Source organism: Xyrauchen texanus, chromosome 31 (genome assembly GCF_025860055.1).
Source record: "Xyrauchen texanus isolate HMW12.3.18 chromosome 31, RBS_HiC_50CHRs, whole genome shotgun sequence".
NCBI lineage: Eukaryota > Metazoa > Chordata > Actinopteri > Cypriniformes > Catostomidae > Xyrauchen > Xyrauchen texanus.
This window is the reverse complement of record NC_068306.1, coordinates 3,278,456-3,287,089: the sequence shown is the minus strand read 5'-3', so window position 1 is coordinate 3,287,089 and position 8,634 is coordinate 3,278,456.

Below are 8,634 nucleotides of genomic sequence, written 5' to 3'. Positions count from 1 at the left end.
TATCTTCTGGGAACCGGTCAAGTGTGTTACACCACCACAGACATCCTCCTGCAGGTGGGGGTGTTACACACCGAGACCACTCATTTTTTCGTCATCCACTCTCCTCAAAATGCAGTAATTCTCGGTCATCCCTGGCTACAAGAACACAATCCACAAATTTCCTGGCGGGATAATCAAATCTCACAGTGGGGTACTGACTGGGCGGCGAGATGTCTGAAACCCGTCCTGCCTACCACCGTAAGACCAACCAGGGTTCTGAAGGAGTCTGCGCCTCCCCTCTGATACCCTCTGTATACGCTGATTTAAGCGAGGCTTTCAGCAAAACCAAGGCATCACAACTACCGCCCCATCGCTCGAGCGACTGCGCCATCAAACTCATGCCTGGTACCTCACCACCCAGTGGCAGAATCTTTCCCCTGTCTGAACCAGAGTCTCATGCCATGAAATCCTACATTGAGGAGGAGCTAGCCAAGGGATTCATTCAACCATCCACTTTGCCGGAGCAGCCGGATTCTTCTTCGTGGGCAAGAAGGATGGTTCTCTCCGTCCTTGTATCGATTATCGTGGCCTGAATGATGTCACGGTTAAGTTTCGATACCCCCTACCTCTAGTTCCCGTGGCCCTAGAACAACTGAGGTCCGTGAAAATCTACACCAAGCTGGATCTACGCTGTGCTTACCACCTGATTCGCATTCGGGAGGCGGGCGAGTGGAAGACAGCCTTCTCTACTACTAGTGGCCACTGCAAATATCTCGTTATGCTGTTCGGCTTGTCCAATAGCCCCTCTGTGTTCCATACATCAACGACATCTTCAGAGATATGCTGAATCAGTGCCTGATTGTGTACATCGACGACATCTTAATTTACTCTAATTCTCTTGAAGAGCACATCACTCAGGTCAGAACGGTACTGAAATGCCTAATTGAACATCAGTTATATGCCAAAGCGGAGAAATGTGAGTTTCACCTGACATCAGTTTCCTTCCTTGGAAACATCATCAACCCAGAGGGGGTAGCCATGGATGAGAACAAGGTACAAGCTGTTTTAAACTGGCCTCAACCCAACACGGTGAAGGAACTCCAACGTTTCCTGGGATTTTCCAATTTCTACCGAAGGTTTATCAGGAACTTCAGCACCGTCGCCTCACCACTCCCTTCCATGGTAAAAGGGGGACAGACCAAGCTTCTCTGGCCCGTCGATGCACTTCAGGCCTTCGACCAGTTGAAGGAGCGCTTCACCTCTGCTCCTATCTTGCATCACCCCAACCCAGACATTCCTTTCATGGTGGAGGTCACACAGCATTGGTGCCATCCTCTCCCAGCGCCAGGGTAACCCTCCTAAATTATTTCCCTGTGCTTTCTACTCCCACAAACTCTCACCTGCTGAACAGAACTATGACGTTGGCAATCGCGAGCTCTTGGCCATGAAAGCAGCTCTGGAGGAGTGGCGACACTGGTTGGAGGGGGCTAGACATCCATTTCTGGTTTTTACTGACCGCCGCAACTTGGAGTATTTACATTCAGCCAAGAGACTCAACCCCAGACCTTGGGCCTTGATGGGCCTTGTTTTTTACTGTCTTCAATTTTTCCATTTCTTACCTCGCAGGATCTAAGAATGTCAAGGCCGACTCACTCTCCCGTCAGTACGACACCACGCCTCAAAATCCCGTCACCGAGTCTATCATTCCTTCCATGTTGATTCTAGCTCCTATCCAGTGGGACATCATGTCAGATATCTCTCAGGCCCATGCAAGGGATCCACCCCCACATGAATGCCCGCCCAACCGGACATTTGTACCACCCAGCCTCTGGGAGAGGGTAATTCGCTGGGTGCACGACGCCATGAACTCTGAGCACCCCGGCATCACTTCCACCGTAGGCCTCCTAGAGAATCATTTCTGGTGGGAGACATTGCAGGACGATACAGCCGACTTCGTGAACAGGTGTCTGGCCTGCAATGTAGCTAAGACCCTTAAACAACCTCCAGCAGGTCTGCTCCAACCTTTGCCCATACTGCAACGCCCTTAGTCACATATCGCCGTGGATTTCATCACTGATCTACCCAGCTCTCAAGGTCATACCTCGATTCTAACTGTCATTGACCGGTTCTCCAAAGCTTGCCGCCTGATACCTTTACCCAAACTGCCCACAGCCCTCGAGACCACTGAGCATCTGTTCCAGTACATCTTCTGCATCTATGGACTTCCCGAGGATATCGTTTCGGACCGGGTTCCTCAGGTCCTCAGTTCACTTCTAGAGTGTGGACCGCCTTCTTTCGGCTTATGAACATTAACATCAGCCTCACTTCAGGGTACCACCCTCAGACAAATGGTCAGACGGAGCGTCTCAACCAAGAAATCACCAAATTTCTTCGCACTTACTGCCACCACAATCAGTCGGATTGGAGCCGTTTCCTTCCCTGGGCCGAATACGCCCAGAATTCCATCCTCAAACCCTCTACCAACCTGACCCCCTTCCAATGCATCCTGGGGTATCAACCCCCCTGTTCCCTTGTTCAGCGAACCATCGGAGGTTCCCGCAGTGAACGATTGGCTCCAGCGCAGCGAAGCTGTATGGGATCAGGCCAACTTCCACCTCCAACTGGCTGTAAACAGATCCAGGGAACAAGCTGACCATCATCATCGCCCCGGCCCTGATTACTGCCCAGGCCAATGGGTATGGCTCTCCACTCGAGACCTTCATCTGCCGTGCAAGAAGCTCAGTCCTAGGTATGTGGGTCTCTTTAAGATCTTAAGAAAAATTAACCCTGTTTCATTTAGTCTCCAACTCCCTGCTAATTATCGTATCTCCCCCACTTTTCATGTCTCTCTGCTAAAACCGGCCGATGGTCCGAGGGCTGAGGAGGAAGTGACCCACGGCCCCCCTACCATGATTGTGGATGGCGAAGAGGCTTTCCTTGTACGAGGCCTGCTTGACTCCAGATGACACCGAGGTCAGATCCAATATCTGGTAGATTGGGAGGGGTATGGTCCAGAGGAAAGATCCTGGGTCAGAACTAATGACATCCTCGACCACAACCTCATCACGGAATTCCATCGGATCAACCCGAAGAGACCGGCCCCTTGACCTCGGTCGCATCCTCGCATCAGGAGCCGCTCACAGGAGGGGGGCTCTGTCACAGAGTTAGGCGCCTCCTCAACCGGCCATCGGAGATCTGAATCACCCGATTATTGACATTTACACTACAATTCCCATAAACCCACACACCCAGACTAATTGCACCACAGCTGTTTCCTATCCCTGACTCTCTATTTAACCCTGCCCGATGTTTTACTCATTAGCGAAGTCTTGTTTGCCCCGGCTACATTTCTGAGCGTTATACATTTCTATATCTGATTAACTGTGTACCAACCTTGCCTTGTTTCCCTGACCACGTTTGTTTGCCACCTGCCTTTACTGAACTCTCGCCTGTTTTCTATTTATCATTGTTTGCTGCCTGCCCTGATCTACTGCCTGCTCTGACTTCGACTCTGCCTGCCTACGTTAACCCTGTCTGCCTGTTGCTCGGCCCTTGCCTGTTACAACCTGTGTTTATTCATTAAACTGCTTATGGATCCCAACTTACATGAGTCTGCATTACACATGAGTTGAATTTTAATATGATAAACATTGGATCATCTTATACTGATGGCGTCATCTTGGTGTCCTGCACACAGCTGCTACAGGGCACCATTAGGCTATTTTGCGATTCCAATATTAATTAAATCCAGAATGCTGCATTGCTGGATATCTTAAAAAAGGATAAAAGAACTTAATATAATAACAAAGTATAATTACAGTCTTTTCCAACACTCTTGATAGTGTCGCCCCCTTCTATAAAAGGATTTAAAAAAAAGCCTTGCAACGTGGTACAATGATCACACTCGTGCTCTCAAGAGATCAGCTCGGAAAATGTAGCATCATGAATTTCTTTTCTGATAAAATTGAAATAATCAGAAATAAAATTGGAAATATGCAATCAACTGTCACAGCACCTCAGAAAACAGTGTCTCATAATTTTCCTCATGAGAAATTCCAATCCTTCGCCAACATAAGTTTTGTTAGCACTTCATGGCCTATCAAAAAAAATCAAAAGCCACAACATGTTTGTTAGATCCAATACCACAAAAACTGTTAAAAGAGGTATTCCCTGTAATCTCAGAACCTCTTCTTAATATTATTAACTCACAATCCTTAGGGCATGTCTCAAGAAACTTTAAAATGGCAGTTATAAAACCGCTTATTAAGAGGCCATGGCTTGAGAATTGGCTAATTACAGACCGATTTAAAATCTACCATTTATGACAAAAATACTAGAAAAGGTAGTGTCTTCCCAATTATGTTAATTTCTACAGAGAAATGGAATATATGAACAATTTCAGTCAAGATTTAGGCCCCATCTCATTACAGAGACTGCACTTATCAGAGTTACAAATAACTTGCTCTTATCTGATCGTGGCTGCATTTCTCTTCTAGTGCTTTTAGATCTTAGTGCTGCATTCGACACGATAGAGTACGACATTCTCTTGAATAGGTTGGAGAATTATGGACTTGCATTAGCATAGTTTAGGTCCTATTTATCATACCGCTACCACTTTGTATGTGTAAATGAGGAATTTCAAATCAAACAATAGTAATGTATAGAGTGCCACAGTGATCAGTTTTAGGACCTCTACTTTTCTCCTTATACATGCTTCCGCTGGGAGATATTATCAGGAATCATGGAATAAATTTCCACTGTTATGCAGATGATACCCAACTTTATATTTCTTCTAAAACCAACAAAATTCACAATTCTCCAAATTGTGTATCAATGAAATCAAAGACTGGATAGCCAGAAATGTCCTTCTACTCAATTCTGATAAAACAGTGATACTTATTATTGGACCAAAAACCTTTAAATATAAGCTGCTAAAATATAATATGACTCTCGATGGATGCACTGTTACGTCTTCTTCAACAGCAAGGAACTTGTGTTATTTGATAGCAATCTTTGCTATCAATTGGCAATTCCAAAAATGTATTGAATTACTGTTTTCATGACCTCAAGACTATATTAAGCAATAAATAAATGAAATACATTTCAAAATGCAGCTGCCAGAGTGCTTACTAGAACCAAGAAATATCAAAAGTCAAATTTTATTACCATTAAATTGGCTACCTTTTAAATGTTTTATTAATTTTAAAATTCCATTAACTACATTCAAAGCTTTGAATGGTCATGCTCCACAGTACTTAAGTGACCTTCTGACACGCTATATTCTGTCATATTCATTACAATCATGAAATTCTGGCTTATAATTCCAAGAATATCAAAATCCACAAAAAGAGGTAGATCCTATTCATATTTGGCTCATAAACTATGGAATAGTCTCCCTAACACTGTTCGGGATGCAGACCCACTCAGTTTAAGTCTGGACATCTATTTGCAGTGTCAAGTCAAGAGGATTTTATTGTCGTTCAACCATATACAGTTAGTACAGTACACAGCGAAACAAGACAACGTACCTCCAGGACCATGGTGCTACATAAAACAACATAGCACAAACATATATATATATATATATGCTAGCTTATAGTCGCGGAGCGAGTATAGTTAATGCGGCATGTACGCGTGCGGGCTATACCAAGGGTGATCCGATGCGACCTCCGTAATGAAACGCCCCAAAATTCAAAGCACCTTCTCTTAACCCTTTCCCCGCCAGCGTTTTTTAAAAAAAGTTGCCAGCCACCGCCAGGGTTTTTGACGATTTTCGCTAAACTTTAATGGCCCGCAGAATATTTTCTTCCATGAATATATGAAGATGCTATATATCAAAATAAAGATCTGGGCCTCTGCTTTTAGGCAAAAAAAAAACGATTTTATTTTATCTTCATTTGTTCTTTTTTTATTGCGACTTGAACAGAGGTAGGTTTTGTCAAAAAACAACATTTCAGACAAAAAGCTGAGAAAAAGGCATGTTTATGTTTGATATTTTGAGCTTCTCAATACTCCATTTCTTCATGTTTGAGACGATCGCAGTCTGTTTCTTTGATCAAAGAGTTGCTTACTCTTTCAAAACATGCGCAGGGGTCTTCCTTACCGTATAACACCTAAAACACGGAAAATTCCGTGTTTGGCGGGGAAGCGTTTTTCATAAAACACGGAAAATTCCGTGTTTGGCGGGGAAAGAGTTAGGTGTTAAGCATCCCCATAGCACCTGCAAACGAAAATCTCTGGTGCCGCCACTGTCTTGCTTATGTAACAGCAACATCCAAGATGCAACAGACTGTGCAGCTAACACCTCCATTCTAAAGTCTCTTCATCTCACTCCTCCTCCTCACTTAAAGCTCACTAAAAACCTATGCAATGTTAGGTATATTTACTGTTTGTACACACGTGTTTGGTATCATTTAAAGTGTCTCATTCTCCCAGCCATAATGAAAAGTTAAAAGAAGTTATAAAATGTGTGAAATGTGGTGTGCCCCTTAAAGGTGTGCTCTTCCCCAGATCCCCCATACAGACTACCTCCTGTATGTAAATCTACAGGAACAAAGAACCCATTCAATTACAAAATCTGATCCCACAGTTGTGAACCCCTCAACAGGGGACCAAAATCTAATTATAATGACAGACACCACCATTTGGTAAGTTTATTGAATTATCTGGGTTTATAAGGAGAATGGGCAAAAGGTTCTGGGAGTCTGTAGTGAGACTTCCCACAATATCGTTGTGTGTAGTTCTTGTTGCCAGGTAAATGTGTCTATAAATTCCTCAATTTCTGAATTGCTGTTATTATACTTGATTGATGATTTCACTATGAATTGGATTTTGAATTATTGTTCTATTTACCTGGTCAATAAATTGTAAACATTTGATTTATTCTGACTGACTCTGAAATTGCTTTTCCCAAACAGATTGAACGATTCATATGTTACCACAAGTCTGCATCAGATTAGTGACGACTAATATTTGGCATCGATTCAAGTGTACTTGGTTTGCAAAGACAAAAAGGGAATTTCCGTTTAGAACAGCAAACGCTGCTTGACCAATCTAAATTCGGGTGTGTCTTACCTCTGTTTTAATAGCGGAGTAAAGTTAGTTTTGTTTTCGATATTCCCCACACATTCACCGGAAAATGCCAATACCTCCAAAATTACTTCCCCCCTAAAAAAATAAACCGTATTGCTGCTAAAAAGGCAAAGCTAACAATGTTGCACTAGTTTAATCTTCAGTATTTTCGTTCTATATAATAAACACTGCCCTACAAAAGCCGCCGCAATGTGAATTACGCCGGAAAAGCTCGCTCTTGACAGAGATGCGAGTTAAAGGACCGTGTGGAAAGTGCACTTTTTCTTCGTTTCTAACTATAACGCAGAGGGTGTGTTTTTGTAATAGCTTGTTTATTTTAAAGGGCCCGTTGACATGAGACCAGTGCAGTTCGATAGAAGGCTTCAGTGAGCATCTTTCACAGCCATGTTTTGCCCTTTCTTATGGAAAAGGGTATTCATTTGATGATAGCTTTGTCCATCAGGGAGACAGAGACATCAAACCAGTCTCATTCAGAAGAGGAGGACAGGGGACAACTTTCACAACATCTCCTTTTACCCGTACTGGCCGAAATCGGTATTACTTTTCAAAATTACATTCTTTTTTTGTAATAGCCTTGTCCATCAGGGAGACAGAGACATCAAACCAGTGTCATTCAGTAGAGGAGGACAGGGGACAACTTTCACAACCTCTCCTTTTACCCCTACTGGCCGAAATCGGTATTATTTTTCAAAATTACATTATTTTTTTGTAATAGCATTGTCCATCAGGGAGACAGAGACATCAAACCAGTGTCATTCAGTAGAGGAGGACAGGGGACAACTTTCACAACTTCTCTTTTTACCCCTACTGGCCGAAATCGGTATTGCAAGTCAAAATTAACATTCTTTTTTGTAATAGCCTTGTCCATTAGGGAGACAGAGACATCAAACCAGTTTCATTCAGTAGAGGAGGACAGGGGACAACTTTCACAACCTCTCATTTTACCTCTACTGGCCGAAATCGGTATTGCTTTTCAAAATTACATTCTTTTCTTGTAATAGCTTTGTCCATCAGGGAGACAGAGACATCAAACCAGTATCATTCAGTAGAGGAGGACAGGGGACAACTTTCACAACTTCTCTTTTTACCCCTACTGGCCGAAATCGGTATTGCAAGTCAAAATTAACATTCTTTTTTGTAATAGCCTTGTCCATTAGGGAGACAGAGACATCAAACCAGTGTCATTCAGTAGAGGAGGACAGGGGACAACTTTCACAACCTCTCCTTTTACCCCTACTGGCCGAAATCGGTATTATTTTTCAAAATTACATTATTTTTTTGTAATAGCATTGTCCATCAGGGAGACAGAGACATCAAACCAGTGTCATTCAGTAGAGGAGGACAGGGGACAACTTTCACAACCTCTCATTTACCCCTACTGGCCGAAATCGGTATTGCAAGTCAAAATTAACATTCTTTTTTTGTAATAGCCTTGTCCATTAGGGAGACAGAGACATCAAACCAGTGTCATTCAGTAGAGGAGGACAGGGGACAACTTTCACAAACTCTCATTTTACCCCTACTGTCCAAAATGGGTATTGCTTGTCAAAATTACATTCTTTT